Below are 17,591 nucleotides of genomic sequence, written 5' to 3' on the forward strand. Positions count from 1 at the left end.
TGTGGTGGCTCCCTCTTTCTGGAGTGGGATAACCATTGCTGTGCACCAATCAGTGGGCACAAAGCCTGAGGTAAGGCTATGATTGAACATGGTACTTAGGTGGGTGCCAGTTCATTCTGTAGTTCATGTAGAATGCATCCTGGGATGTTGTCAGGTCCCATGGATGCTGTGTTCTTGGCTTTGGAGAGTGTGTTTTTTACCTGGGCAGTCATGATTACAGGAACTTTGCTTTCTTCCAGTACAGAGATGGGCCCTTTAGGGGATGAGAGAGGGGTAAAGTTAGCACTGAACCTATCTGCTAGGATGTTGGCAATATCAGTTGGTTCTGTATATTTGGTGCCATTGTGCTGTAACTCAGAGCAGATCTGAGTGTTGCCATTGAGATTCTTGGCATAGCTATAGAATGCTTTGTGGTTGTCTTTAGAATCAGTGGTGATTTTGTTTTTGTAACTAGCTTTGGAGGATTTTATGAGGGATCTCAGCTTCTTACTGAGGCTGACCACGGAATTCCTCCAATCATGGGATTTTACTCTTTTTTGCAACAGTTTCTTTCTTCTGTTGTAGTTTATAGCAGGGGACCACAACATTGGCTTCCTTTTTTTGGAGGATAGCATATTGGTTCTGATAGGGATTGCACAATCCATGCACTTGTGTAAGTGCTTATAAAGTGCAATTGTATAGGATTCAGCAGTCGTATCTCTATTGTCCGTCAGCATGGGTGTCATGAAGTTTGCCACTTCTGTCTTAAGAAGTGTGAAGTTGGCTTTGGAGAAATTTTTTACGGTGGTTTCCCTAATGGGAGGTGGGGCTGGGATGTGGATGTCTAGGGTGATTTGCTTGTGGTCGGATCTGACCAATGAGGAATTGACCTCTGGTGTGGAACTCTGGTTGCCCATGTTGGTAATGACCAGGTCTAGAATATTTCTGCATATAGAATATACAAATGAGGAACACCAAATGCTGTGCGTTTGAAATTTTAATTCTGGTACCTCGGCCTTCGCCTTCTCCTGGAATACAGTTTACATAGCAAACACCACCCATTTTTAAAGAACATTTTGATTGAATTATTGATGCACCATCCCCTAATTATACAATTAGACTCACTTATTACTGTTTCACAACACCTATCCTTCCATTCAGCAGATAAGTCCAACTCATCATCAGAGAATTCAAAGGCTGGTAAACGTTCAACTCTCAAAGAACATTTTGATTGAATTATTGATGCACCATCCCCTAATTATACAATTAGACTCACTTATTACTGTTTCACAACACCTATCTAGCATCTTTCCCTCTATTACATGGATATATACACATAAATAGTTTATTACAAAAAATATATATAACATTTAATACATAAATACTATAATATAAACAGTATTTGTGCTTTAATACATAAATACTATAATACATAAATACTATAATATAAACAGTATTTGTGCTTGTTCTTTAAAAATGGGTGGTGTTTGCTATGTAAACTGTATTCCAGGAGAAGGCGAAGGCCGAGGTACCAGAATTAAAATTTCAAACGCACAGCATTTGGTGTTCCTCATTTGTATATTCTATATACTTGGATTTGCGAAGGAGTAGAAGAGTTGTGTTTCTTTTGTTCAGCATGTCGGTGGACACTATTTCTGTCACCCAACTGGATGCACCATCTGTTCAGCCGGTGAATCTGGCATCCCTATGGAAGGAAAGGGAAGAAAAAATGGCTAACAATGACCCTTGGGAAAGTGCTAGTACAGATTTTTCCGAGAGGTATGTGGAATTGGAAAGAGCTTTGATAAAAGAGGTCACAACATTTTATGATTTGAAACTGCTTGAGAAGTATATTAAAACCAGCGTCACTCCAAGAGGTTTGAGAGTTGAACGTTTACCAGCCTTTGAATTCTCTGATGATGAGTTGGACTTATCTGCTGAATGGAAGGATATTTCAATAAAATGCACTCTGGGCTGGTTAGGAGTGCTAGTCAAAAGAAATGAAAGAATGTTAAATAAGACTCGCTCATCCATCCTGCTTCTGCAAGATAAATTGATCGAGGAGAGCTCTGTGTCTGTTTTTAATAAGAACATGGTTTAAATTAAAAATAGAGTATCTAAAATAGAGGCAGAGGTGGTTTCCCGCAAAAAAAGAAAATATCTCCGTGACATTAAAGATCATGAAACGGGTAAGCTGTTTTCTTGGCAGTACAGCTTTAAGAGGAAGCGAGGCGCTTCCCATGATGTCACTATGGGCCCGAGATCCACCAGTGGTGAAACCTCTGCTTCATCGGCGGAAGAATTGAGCAGCAGAAAGAGTGTGTCTTTCGAGAGTTTGAACACGGAGCATGAATCAGGTACGGGAGCGAATGGTGTAGCAAGCGACTCAGACCAGACAGCAGTGCAGCAGAAAGGAAGAGGCCGTCGTTTTCAAACCAAGGGAAGGAGGAGATGACAGCGCATCCAGATTTAAGAAGCAGGGAAATGTCTTTCCAGAGATTGTTTTTGCTACCGAGGGAAGGTTACAACAGGATTTTATGCAGGTTCCTGTGTTGGAAGGAAACACTGATATTGCCAACGAAATGGTTCCCATACAGGACATTGCAACAGTTTTTGGTGATAATGTGGACATTTGTGAAGGTGAGAATTACAATATTGTAAATATCTCGGATTTACATATCTCCGACAGTGCTAAACATGTTTTATTTAAAGGCACCAAATTTGTACCTGTTTGTTTTCCTTCCTTAGCTGACCTATCTTTGGAAATTAAGCAGTTTTGCAGAAAATTGTATTTAAAAGAATTTTTTGGAAATCAAAGTTTTTTTCATGTTAGAAACAACAATGGATTTAATAATAATGTTCTAATTCCTGATGGCATAGAAAATGTAGAGAATGTAGAACTTTTTGATGAGTCCTTGTTGAATCTATCATTACATGAAAATGATTTGGTGGATATCCATGAACTAGATGAAGTGTGTGAAGTTGGGGGGGGGGGGTTTGCCTTTAGCACTGGTTATGGAAGGCTAGCAGTACCCAATGTACCTTGCAAAAGTGAATTTATGCCACCCAGAAAGAATTTGGTTATTAATGTTTTTGAGAAAACATTATTAAAAACTTTAGAAGAAGAATATAAAAAGTTTTGTGGAGAAAAGAAAAAATATAATTTAAAGAAAGACGAATGGAAAGCTTTGTGCGATTTAAAGGATATGAACAATCAGTATGTATTCACTCAAGCAGACAAGGGAGGGAACTGGGTAGTTCTTTCCAGGGACAAATACAATTCCATGGCACTGGATCTATTAAAGGACTCCAATACCTATTTAGAATTACCATCAAATCCAATGAAAGAATATAACATACTTTTATTAGAATTATTGGAAGGGGGAGAAAGGCTTGACTTTTTGTCTTCAGGGGATGTTAGGAAGTTGTATGTAAAAAATCCTAGAGTAGCAAAATTTTTCACTATTCCCAAAATACATAAAAACATCAGGAATCCACCAGGACGCCCCATAGTTTCAGGAAAAGGAGGTTATTTACAGAATGTAGGAATATTCCTGGATTCCTTATTAAAAGGCCATTTGGAAAGGGTACAGTCATATGTTAAAAACAGTGATGAGGTGTGTTTTAAGGTCAGCAACATTGTATGGGGCAAAGATTTCTACTGGGCAAGTGTGGACGTCAAGTCTTTATACACTAGCATCAATAGGTTCCATGGTCTAAAAGCAGTGGAGAAAATGTTGGGGGATGGACCAAGAACATTTTTTATCATTAGTTTATTGGACTTCTGCCTTACGCATAATTGCTTCGAGTTCGAGGGAAGGCATTTTCTGCAAAAGGAGGGCACAGCAATGGGGGCAGCATTTGCGCCCTCATATGCCATTTTGTTCATGGCCCATTTTGAGAATTGTTATATTTATCCCTCTCAATTTTATAGAAGCAAGGTAGTCAAATATGTGAGATTTATTGATGACCTCTTATTTTTGTGTAGGGGTTCACCAGAGGAATTTGGCAATTTTGTTTCGGAGATGAAGCAAAACCACTGGGGATTGGATTTTACTCACATTATAGGGGGTAGAAGTATCCATTATTTGGATGTGGAAATCTATGTGTGCCCTGATAACAAAATACATTACAAACCTTATCACAAAAAGACTGCAGCTGAAAATTTTCTTCACGCCTCTAGTATGCATAGTGACTCTTTGATAAGTTCTTTACCATTGAGCGAGTTTAAAAGAATAGGTAGGCATACTTCTGAGAAAAGTTTGATTCCAAGAGAATTCAACAAGGTTGAAGGAAAGCTGGTAGGGAGGGGATATTCCGAAATGAGTGTCAGGAAAGCTAGAAAGAGGGTAGAAAGTGAGTTAGGTCTTGTAAAATGGTCTGGCAATAGGGGCAGATCCTGGATTTTTGGGTATTCTGGGAATACTAGGATTGAGGTTGACAATGATGGTGGTAAGAATGGGTCTGGTGACCAAATATTTTTTGTGACCAGATATTCCCATTTCTCCAACACACTGAAGGAATTAGTGGGTAGATTTTGGCCTATTATCTGTGAGGATGATAGAATAGGAAAACTTTTTCCGTCAAGGGTTACCTTTTCGTTTAAGAGATATTTCAATCTTAGGGAAATATTAAATTTCAGAAAAAACAGTAGATGTAGTAAAGGTAACAGAAAGGGAACATTCAGGTGTGGAAAATGTAAGGTGTGTAATTGGGTTAAGAACTTGGATGGTCTCAAAATCAATGAGGTCAGATATAATGCCACAGAATATTATGACTGCAATTCAACAGAGGTAGTGTACATCATAGGATGTGGATGTGAGAAACAAAATTGGTACATAGGACAAACCACTAGGAGGGTCAAACTGAGGATCCTAGAACATCTAGGAGATATAAGGCACAGGAGATTGGAGAGTCCGGTAGGAAGACATTTTTGTGATAATCATGGGGGGGTTCCAGATGGTTTTGTATTCAGTGTATTGGGCAGACCCAATGTATTTGGTAATGAAGCTATTTTCCGGGAAAAATTATTATTGATGGAATCTAGGTTCATTCTCAATTTGAAAACATTGTTTCCCAATGGAATGAATATGGAAGTTTAGTGTATTTTCCACATATTTCTCGAAAATAGAAAATAGTAAATAATTGATTTGAGGAATTGTCTGTTAATAAAATTTGAATGAATTGTTCGCAAGGGTTATATGAAAATTAATATCCATTTAGTGACAGTATTTATATTTATGTATATAGTAGGACCTTGGTTGGTCTTACCAAAGCTTAAATAAGGAAGAAAGAAAAAAGCACAAATACTGTTTATATTATAGTATTTATGTATTAAATGTTATATATATTTTTTGTAATAAACTATTTATGTGTATATATACATGTAATAGAGGGAAAGATGCTAGATAGGTGTTGTGAAACAGTAATAAGTGAGTCTAATTGTATAATTAGGGGATGGTGCATCAATAATTCAATCAAAATGTTCTTTAAAAATGGGTGGTGTTTGCTATGTAAACTGTATTCCAGGAGAAGGTGAAGGCCGAGGTACCAGAATTAAAATTTCAAACGCACAGCATTTGGTGTTCCTCATTTGTATATTCTATATACTTGGATTTGTGAAGGAGTAGAAGAGTTGTGTTTCTAGAATATTTCTGCCCCTGGTGGGGGTGTGGATAAGTTGATCCAAGGCATTGGAATTTATGAATTCCAGAAAACGTTGAGCACAAGAGTTGGTACATGAGAAGTTTTCCCAGTTAATGGTGAGGTAGTTGAAATTGCCCATTATTAGGGTGTTAGGTTGTACCCTAATATTTCCAGTGTATCAAGAAATGAGGAGTGGGAATCCTGGGGCATGGTGGGGGATCTGTAGCAAACTACAGCTTGCATTGCAGTCTTGCCCAGAGTTAGTTGCACTTGGATAATCTCTGATACATTATGCTGAGCAACTAGCCTGGAGGTGTGGATATCCTTAATGAATATGGACATGCCTCCACCTTTAGTGCTTCAGTCCAAGTTAGGTGGCCGAAAGGTGTGGTATGAGTTATAGCCTGGTAGTGCAGGGGTGCTCTCTGGAGCCTTGAACCAGGTCTCTCTCACTGCACAGATGTCGATGTTCTCCATTTTAAGGAGTGCCTCGAGTGAGTACATTTTGAGGTTTAGACTTCTAGCATTGAGTAGCATTACCCTCAGATTTTGTTTGCTTGTACCTGTTATGGTGGTGAATTTATCATTTGAATCTTGCCTAAAAAAGGCACTATAGGGGTGGCAAGGGCCTTAGCCAGTGTCCGGAATCCCAAGGGTGACAGGTGCAGGCCATCTCTGGCAAAGCATTGTGGCTTGTCGATCATTTAATCCCAGGCAGACAGATACTGGATCCCCTTAGAATGACACCAGAAGCTTAGCCAATTGTTGAAGTCATTCATTTTGTCCTTGTACTGTGGTATCATTTTAGGTGATGGCAGGATGCTACTCAGGGCTAGGGTCATACCTGCCTGGGCTACAAAATCAAAAAGCTCCTCCATGTCTCTTTTCATGTAGTCCAGGAAGGTACATCTCAGGTTATTCACACCAACATGGACAATGGCAGAGTCATATTTGTACTTGTTGTGGAGTGACCTGAGTGCATGCATTATGTGGCGGATCCTGGCACCTGACAGGCAGCTGACAGTGACTTTCTCCTTGTTTAGCCTGGTGAGTGGAACATCAGTGTGCCTGACTATAGACTCACCTATGACTAGAGTGTTAGGCATGTTGTTATGCCTTTTGGGCTGTGGTTGAGTGACACACTGAGTTTGTGGGTATGTGTCATTTGGGTTGTGTTGGGGGTGGAGGTTGCTTGCGTTTCTTCTTTGGAGGTCCCTTTTGCTTGGGTAGATGTTTTTTGAGAGCCTCCACAAATGTAGGTGTGTGTTTTGTGTTTCTATGTGTAGGTTTTGAGGAACTATGTGATGAGTGTGGTGTGGTGCAAGTGTTTACCTTCTGCTCTTGACTGTCTAGTCCAGTCTTGGGTGAAGAGAGCTTTGCTTCCAGTTTGGTTATATAAGTGCATCTCTCACAAGTTGTAGTGTTTGGTGATAGGAGAGGGTTGGCTGTGTACATGAGGCAATTGCTGCATTGCCCCAAGATGCCCAAATTCATCAGGTAGACAGGAGAAAACACTGGGAGCTGACCCTTAGACATGCCTGGATAAGTGCTTATTTATTAAGTACTTAAAACTGTATTCCTCTAGACAAGTGAGGAAAGTTGAGTGATGTAGTAATTTGTAGCTTATTTAGTGCTTACAATGAGTTCTGAACAAGTGCTGAGCTCAAAGAATCAGATTTGAGTACGGAACAAGAAAACTGGCTAGTTCTAAGAAACAAAATTAAGCTAGAAGACTTCCCTCCAACACAGAAAGGCTTGGGGGCTCAGAAGCTTACAAACAATCCTGGATACAGCAAATCAGTATCTGGACTAGACAACTTATAGGAAAGGCAGGAAACAGGCTTAGAATTTTTTTTTTTGTAAAGTGGAAAGGGGAAAGTTGGAGCAGAAGCTAACTGGGTTGGCCTTCTCAAATGTTCTCCCTGGAATAGGTAGAATGAGGTAATGACACTAGACTGGGAGGAGTGCCCCAGATCAAATTTAAAGTAGGGGCGGGCAGCTGCAAAGCCACCAAGTTTAAAAACAGGATACCAAGAGGGAGGCAGGGTGGGAAACAAAAATCAGTACAAACAAACCCAACCAGATGCTTAACAATTGTAGAAAATTCTACTTAATACCCCACACACAGTGAGTAAAATAAAAGCGCTATAATATATATGCACATATATACAAGGACAGCACATTATAACAGCTCAGACATACAAATAATGGATGTGAGAAGAGAGTGACAGACAGTGAAAGACAGCTCCCCTCTCATGAGGCCTGTCCCACACAGCACATTCCCATTTTGCAAAAACATATGATGTGCAAATGTCCATCACTGTACACAATTGCCCCGGGTAGCCTTCCAATCAGTACACCTTTCATTGCCTTTCTTTGACAAGCCTGCTGATGTCATTCCCTGTGAAATACATCTTTGGTGAAAGAGTATTCCAGTAATCTCTGTGATGTGTTTTGTAACTATGCAATGCTCTAATGTGCTATTGTAGTTAGTTAGGTGTTCTAATCCCATTCATGACAATGGTGTGTCTGTGCATATGTGTAGGGCCCAATGCTTTTGAGGACACTCAGTACACCTGCCATTGCCCTTCTTTGACAAGATTACTGATGTCATTCCCTGTGCAATACACCTTTAGTAAAAAAATATCCCAGTAATCTCCATGGTGTGTTCTGTAACTGCGTAATGCTCTAAGGTGCTATAGTTGTTAGATAGCTGTTCTAATCCCATTCATGTCAACTGCGTGTTTGTACACATGTATAGGCCCAATGCTTTTGACGGGAGTCAGTACACTTGTCATTGCCCTTCTTTGACAAGCCTGCTGATGTCATTCCCTGTGAAATACACCTTTGGTGAAGGAGTACTCCAGTAATCTCCACGGTGCATTTTGTAACTGCATAATCCTCTAATGTGCTGTAGTAGTTAGGTAGGTGTTCTAATCCCATTCATGGCAGCTATAAGTCTGTGTAATTGTGCGTATTTGTAGGACCCAATGCTTTTGAGGACAGTCGGTACACTTGTCATTGCTTTTCTTTGACAAGCCTGCTGATGTCATTCCCTGTGAAATGCAACTTTGGTGAAAGAATACCTAAGTAATCTCCATGGTGTGTTCTGTAACTGCATCATGCTTTAATGTTTTGTAGTAGTTAGGTAAGTGTTCTAATCCTGTTCATGGCAACTATGTGTATGGTCCAATGCTTTTGAGGACAGTCAGTACACCTGTCATTGCCTTTCTTTGACAAGCATGCTGATGTCATTCCCTATGAAATACACCTTTGGTGAAGGAGTATCCCAGTAATCTCCATGGTGCATGCTGTAACTGCGTAATGTTATAGTAACTAAGTAGGTGTCCGTAATCCCAGGCATAGCAACTGTGAGACTATTGGTGTGTGTGCATTTGTCATATGTATCCTGTGTGAAGCACAAAGCAATGGGGAGTGGGTTTTGCACTTTTCCTAAATGTTGGGCCTATTAAATGTCATAATGTCCACCTTACAAGCATGACAGATGTCAAACATCACAGTGGCTGGGGTAAACAATCTATACCCCCACATGTGACATCATGGCATGAGGAACAATATAGGCAACACCTGTATTACCCAGAGAACACTCTCCACCCATGTCCTGGACACAAACACACTTGGCCAGGCAGCAACCAATAAGTTGGTAGTCCCCTGCATATTGCCCACAGATGGTAACAATGGTGTGATTGCAGTGGACTACAGAGGACATGGCACCCTGTCCCATCCCTACAATAGACATTGCATTGCATACAGTGCTCCATCGCTATGAGCCTCAATGGACACCTGCTACAACTGGCAAGCCAGCAAATTCTACCCACAAAGGCCATGCCACTGATAACAGTGAATACTGAGGGGGTAACAGGGGTAAGCTGCCTGAAGATATCTGGGTGTACATTACCATTCAATTCACCTAGGGTAAATGCAGGCCTACTGCTTCCTGCCATACTGTTCTGTTTGTCAATGAGATTGTGGTGGTTTCAATCATGCCTTTTTATATCACAGATACATCTCATTGTGTCTACTTCGGTATGTACCTCCTAAGGATTATATACAGACTGTAGATGGAGGCTGCCGGACTGTACATCTGCATTACTGACAGTTGATTGCTTGTTATCCTGTCGCCCACTCTGTGTCTACTGTTGTACTACTTGAAGGCCTTGGCCTGGACTGCAACATATGTACTCCTTTCCAGAATACTGTATACCTTTATCTGTTAGACAGTTGCATTATTCTGTCTAAACATATTTCAGAGTCTACACAGCTATATGACATGGCATACAGTACTGTAGTTGTACAAAAATAAAGGTTCCCCATGTATGCAAACCTGTGTGTGGTGTTATATCCCGTGACCTGTCTGTTGGTATATGTTGCAGGCAACAGGTGTCACTTGTATGTTTGGCTCATACAGTGTCCATGTGGTATGCTGGTGACTGTAGCTATAGTGGCTGTACCATATTGTGAGCACTCTCTACATATGTATCACCCTATACATATGTCTGTGTGTGTATATGTAGTTACATATATATCTATATATAGGTATATGTAAATATATATATATATATATATATATATATATATATATATATATATATATATGTATGTATATATCTGCATATATGTGTCTGTGTATATGAATCCTAGAAATGTTGAGTGGGTCCACATTGTACACCCTCTATGGTAGCCACACTGTACTGCATGATATATTACCAATACTGGCCTGACAGCATACAGGTGGGTTGGAGTACTGTTAACATCCTGTGCCCATGTTGTGTCAGGTTCTGGGTTTGGGATTTGTGTTCCTTTGTCAGTGTAGGGAGCAATGCTTTTGAGGCCATTCACAGGCACTACAACCTCCATTGCCCTACTTTGGCAAGTCTGCTGACATCATCACCTGTGAAATACACCGTTGGGGAGTAAATATCCCAGTAATCTCTGTGGCATGTGCTATAACTGCATAATGCTACAGTGTGATAAACTAGTTAGGTAAAAGTTCTAACCCCAGCCATGACAATGGTGTATGTGTGTGTTTGTAATTCGTAACCTGGGTGGGGCTGGCTGTGACTACATGGACTCATTGAGAAGCCGGCTTTGTAATTTTCCTATATGGTGGCCATATTATATGTCACAATGTCCACCTTACAAGGATGACAGATGTCAATCATCTGATATGCTGGGGTGCAAGTCCACACCCGTACATGTGATACAAGGCCTGGTGAACAAAGTAATCAACTAGTATTACACAGAGTACACTATGAACCTGTGTCTCATACACAAACACACTTACCTAGACAACTGCCACTATGTTGGTAGTACCCTGCATACTGTTTATAGATAGCAAGCATGATGTGATTGCAGTGGGCTGCAGAGGGCATGGCACCCTGTTCATCAGTACAATAGGTACATAACTGAAGACAGTGCACCTTCACTATGATCCTCAATGGATGTCTACAACATCTGTGGTGCCATCAAATGTGATCCACTAAGGACTCTCCATGAGCATACCCTGCCACAAGAGGTCAGGAGTGGCACATGTGATGATAATCTGTGTACATAACATGAGGCAGACCACCCAGGTATCGTTCCACATGTCACTGTACATGCATGTGGGAGGTGTGCACATCCCAGATACCATCCATGTTATGGACTAAGGAACACATACATGGCAAGCAATGCACAGCATTGCCCACATGCAATAGTTACCCAGGTGACTTGATGGTGAATACAATACCCAGCTGTGTGGGCAAACCAGACACTACACCCCTGAGCCACAATGCAGACCATTGTTATGTTGCCTGATGCCAAGGTATACCCATCACCTAACCTTGTATGTCTGTCTGGCACAGTCGACCACTACACACCTGTGAAGCAATGTACCCATGCATGTCAGTACTGGCACCCTGTGTCTGTGTGTGTGTTGTATGTTGCCTGTGACCACATTCACACTCACCACAACCCCCATTGGCATACTGATGTATGCTGTCTGATGTCAGTCACCTCTACATACCCTTTGCCCATATAACCTCTGTATAACCCCTGTGGTGCATGTGATACCTGCACAGTACTGTGTTGTGGCAATCTAACTATTGATGAGTTGTATCCCTGGCCCTGCTAAGTGTGCCATTGTGTGTGCGTCCCTGTGAGAGTGTGGCTGTGTTGATACTGACACCTGTTCATGTGGACAGGCATGTGTACTAGACCTACCGTGTAGCTACCATATCACTGTTGCAGATGTCACTCACCATCACATATACATTTGAAGGACTCCTCAACATGTAACGTATGTGGTGCATCCAATGACTGCTTAGACATGTGATAGCAGTATATAGTCAGTCTGGGGTTTGATATCCTGGACTGGTAGGTGTGTGACACAAACATGCTTATATTTTACTCTCTCAACCCTCCCTGACTTATCTTTGCCTCTGTCTGCCTCTCTGGTGGATGTGGGGATGTACACCTGGTTTGCTTAGGCAGCAGCATGTGCATTGTCAGTGATGCTCATGATCAGCTGATGGCCTCTACATGAATTGCAGCCCTCCTCTAGCTGATTGCATGTGGAACAGCTGTGGTAACATTCCCATAGCCAATTGCATGGAAACATACTCCAATATCTAGGAACATCATGTTGGTGTTGGGCCTTTTCATTCACTGTGAGCAGGAACTAGATCTGTTGTTTGGCAAACAGCATCACAGATGGATTGGGGACTTACCTCTGACAACATACACTGTGGAAACAGGCCAACACACAGGAGGGGGATGTGCCTGTCTTGACTACAGACTGAAAGTGCTGTTATACTGCAATTGGAGTAATGGTTTAAGAGTGTGTGTGTGAATATGGCTGTCCTACATGTTTTATTACTTGTCATGTCAGTGCTATGTTTATGAGGAAACCCCATCTGTAGGGTCATCTGCAGACTGGGCAGTGTGATGTGCCTTTTGTTCCTTGTGTTACCCACAGAGCAGCTATCTGTCAACTTCAGAAGGTAGTGTGAGGATTGTAGTCAGTAGATGGTGACAGCTGGGAGAGTTACTGACTTCATATCCCTCATAGGACATATGTTGCCACAAACCCTGTAATGACAGTAAATGTATGAGGTTATCACAGTAACATGTCAATATTGGCCCTGTGTTTGTGCCTCCAGCCACACTCTGTCAACCTTTGTACATATGTCATGCAGTAGGGGGTACATATGTTCTGTACACCACATTCATTGACAGCATATCTGATAACAAACCAGTGAGATATCACACTGCTACACATGTTATGTATAGTAGGGGTTATATTTGAGGACATAGCTTGGGCATTCTGTGGTTGTGTGTACACTACTGAGGTATGTGTAAGTCCGGTAATTGTCAACACTGTGTGTATAATGGATATGTACCTTGCCCTGCATAGAGACTGTGGTAGATGTCATTGTTCTTGGTCCTGTTCTATCTGATGTTACATGTTGCTCCACTGTTTGTCACCCTATCAGCTTACATGTTTGTAGGGGCAAACACACATGCCCCATACCACAGACAGGCATCGGACCACACTGTGTAGTGGCCAAGTATATGTAGGATTGGTGTGTGAGTGGCACATATGAGGATTGTGTTGATCAGATAGTCCATATACTATAATATTACGTTAGCTAACCATATGTGGCTATGGCTGTGTATACATTGGTTTTGGTTATGCACTTTCACACAGATGTCTGTTACTCTGTGATGTGACATGCCTTTATAGCCTGCTATCTATGCAGGTACATGTTTATTCCCACATAGGAGATGTAGGCCAGTGTTGAGTTAGTCTGCCTATAGTCTGCACTGTGCTTTGTTACTTGCCTAGCAGCTTACTGTACTTACCCAGTGAGATGTCATGTCCAGATACTTGCCAGATGTACTGCTGCTGGGCCACCATAACAGTCATGTATGTCAGACAAAGCAGTGGAATGCTGTACAGATGTCTGTCACTAACTAGTGGGTAGTATGTGGCCATGGCACCTCTGTACTAGTGGTTATTATGTGTCAGGACAGACAGGGGTGTATGAATGCATAACCTATGGGGCAAATGTATACCAGTATTTACGTGATATACCCATCTACATGGCTGTTAACATCCACATTGTCAGGCTTGGTCAACATGTCTTGCATGAAGGGGTTATGTGTATACCCCTGGACTGACCAGAGTGTGTCAGTCTGACCACATATACTGGCCATATCTCAGCTGTAGTCCACAGGGGCATTATTGTGCTAGCAGTGGTACTGTACTATGATGTCCTTAGGATGTCTGTCAGTAGCCAATGGCGCACATGTTAAAAGCAGATGTGGCCTCCCACATACATCATTTCTGTGAAGACAATCCCTATTACAGTAGCAATAGTATACAAATATACCTGCAATACATACCTGACATCCCCTTGCACTGAGAGGTTAGGACTATTGGGGCTGAAGTAGGGCTCCACTCCATGTTCAGGACATAGGGTGAACATATATGTATATATAGTTATACATATATCCATAGAGATATATACACATATACATATCTCGGTTAGTGTATGCCAACAGTTTTACACATATGTGCCTGTGTTCCAGCCTCTGTCCTCCACCTATATACCAGGCTTTGCACATATGACATGCTGTCAGGGGTTGTTATGCAGTGGCTGTGTGTATGTCATGCTGTAATTCCTGCCATCACTCCACTACTGTTGTGACCCCCACACATACTGGGGGGTTGGGGCCATATATGTGTGGACTTCAGCTACACAATACATGTGTGCCCTAATGGACTCCAGAGACCAGTGTATGTAACTGTGGTATATAGCCCAGTATTATTGAGTCTAGGGGGTGCACCATAACTAACCTAGGCTGTTACAACATGTGTGGGTATCAGGTGTAAGCTGCCTTAAGGTATCTGCATGTACATTACCATACAATCCACCTTGGGTAAATGCAGGCCTACTGCCTCCTGCCATACAGAATGTTCTGTTTGTCATTGTGATTGTTATGGTGTCAGTTATGCCTTGTTATGTAACAGACATAGCCCATTGTGTCAACTGGGGTCTTTACCCTCTAGGGATTGTGTACAGAGTGTAGATAGAGGCTGATGAACTATATTCATCTGCATTACGTACTGTTAATTGTTTGGTATGCTGTTGCCCAGTCTGTCTTTACTATTGTACTACTTGAAGGCCTTGGCCTGGACAGCAACATATGTCAACCTTTCCAGACTACTGTATTAGTGTAACTGTTTCACAGTTGCATTAATCTGTTCATATGGATGTGAGTGTCTAAACAGCTATATGACATGGCATATAGAACTGTTGTAGTACAGATAAAGCTTTCCCAATTATGCATACCTGTGTGTGGTGTTATATCCTTTGATATCTCTGTGGATATATGTTGCAGGCAATGAATGTCATTTGTATGTGGGGCTCATACAGTCCCCATTTGGTAAGGTGATAACTGTAGGAATACTAGCTGCTCCATATTGTGTGCACATACTACATATGTATCTTACTGTACATATCTCTCTGTGTGTATGTGTAGTTACATATATATATATATATATATATATATATATATATATATATATATATAAATATGTATAGATGTATATGTATATGTACTTGCATATATGTGTCTGTGTCTGTGTATATGTATCCTAGGGATGGCCATGCCATGTGTAGTCCCAGTTATGGAATCTGCAACACTTGGTAGTGTATTGCAGGGGGAACGTGTTTGACTGTAGGGGGTGTATACCTATTCGTACAGGACGTATATTGTTTGGGGCCTCTCAGTTCCATTAATGTTGCATGTGGACATATATGTTTTTGTTATTTCCCTATTGTTATCTACAGATGTATGTCCATATATACCTCTCTCTATATCTGTATATATATATATATATATATATATATATATATATATATTTATATATATCTGCTGACATATATATATATATATATATATATATATATATATATATATATATATATATATATATATATAAAACCTGCCGTATATATGTAGACATGTACATGTCGACATATATATCTATAACTGTAGGCATTTGCATGTATATATGTTCATATATATTTATATATGTATATATTTCTACAGATCTGAGGAAGACAACAGTCAAAAGCGCTTATCAGATATCTTCAAGGGACAGCTTTGAACTTTTTTATTTTTCATTTTATTTTCAAGTCGAAGTTTTATTCATATTAAAGGACTACATTTTAATTGGAACACTTGTGGATTTCATTGATTGGCCATCCTTGGGTGGATTTTCTGTCTTTTTTCTGCCAATATATCAATATGTTGTATCTATTTAGACATTAATATATTTACTCACACACATACATCTACATGTTGAAATACATTCTCTGTACTGTTGAATGACTGGGCTGTTTGATATGTTTTGAATACATCAGAATTATGTATATCTGACGTTTTTTAGTGGTAAATCACTTTGGCTTTGATGTGCAGGGTTCGAGCCTAGCAGAGGCTGTTTATTTTGTTGCTAGGCAGAACAAGGGCCATTGGATACAGAGTGGTTAAGGCGCTTTTAAGCAGTTGTAAGCGGGTTTGAGTGGGTTTGAGCGAAGGTAAGCCCTGCTAAGTTCCAGTTACAGTTTCTCATACTCAGTTAGCTCCTGAATTGCTTAATCTGTGCAGGCATTGCTTACCCACACGCAAACAGCCTAAAACCCGCTTACTGCTGCTAAAAAGTGCTTACTCCCACTTACCCCTGTGCTAATTTCTATAAAAGAAAAGAAAAAGGGGTTGATAGGAAAGTGGTGAAAAAAGGGGCACAAAGAGGGAAAGACAGTAAGAAAAATAGCCAGAGATGTTCAGGAAAGGTGTAGGGAAGGTCCATAGCTGCCCAGTTCTTCTACAGCAACAGCTGTGCATAGGTACTGAATTTGGAGGTAGATTCAGACACTCAAACCCCTGGGAGTGGGTGAGGACAACAGTAATTTGTTGTGATGTCAATTAGACCAGATTACATGTGTCCAGTGGACATGTGTGCGAAATGGACAGCTATGTATGGGGTGAGATTTTTTTGTGGGAACAGATTGCCCTTTCTTTCAGGTGAGATTGGGATGTTGTGGAGGGGTAGTAGGTATATTTGGGAAGGTTGGTTGGGTAGGTTAACAAACAAGACAAACAAGATGCATACAGGGGTGGTATATGACACATGTGGGGGGTAAATACCTTGGATAGGGAGGGTTGTTTGGAAGTCGCAAGCCCATGAACCCCCCAAATGGAAACAGTGGGACTGAGGTCCCCACCCATGGGCAGTCACCACTGCACCTTCACGGCCCTAAAGATGGCCATGCTTGGGGCTGGGTAGGAGGGGCAGGCTCACCCTCTAATTGCACCACTCGGCCCTCAAGCTGGCGTAGCTGGTCTAAAAATGCCCTATCGATCTCCCTACACACCACGGCCCGGACCTGATGATGGGTGACAGGTTCCACTCTGCCCCCGCTCCCAGGGGGGCCATGCCCCATCCCCTACAGTGGTTCCACCCGAAGGTGATGTAGGGCCTACAGTGGAGGAGGTCCCAGGCTAGGCCCCAGATGTGCTGGTAACTGGTGCCATGGCCAGCTGACCAGCCTTCCCATACGAGCTGTGGTGTTGCTGTTTAAGAACAGATATGGGTTTGTAATAGTCAACAGAATTCAGGATTAGTTATAACAGCATGCATAGGTATACCCATTAACCCAAGACACCAAATTTTAACCAGTTGCATAGTGAGCAGAACACATGCATATATGGAACAGCAGTGGCCATTACAACGGCATGCAGGTTTTATTGATGACAACAGGCCACCAATATGGGTGTATTTCAACATGGCACATGCATAGAACCAAATGTGGATATTTATGAACCAATAGGACATATGTCCCAACCTTAGTTTGGAGAGTATATCATACCCATTGAGGTATATAATTGGGTTAATG

Source organism: Protopterus annectens, chromosome 12.part0 (assembly GCF_019279795.1).
Source record: "Protopterus annectens isolate FY-2018-M chromosome 12.part0, PAN1.0, whole genome shotgun sequence".
Taxonomy (NCBI): Eukaryota; Metazoa; Chordata; order Ceratodontiformes; family Protopteridae; genus Protopterus; species Protopterus annectens.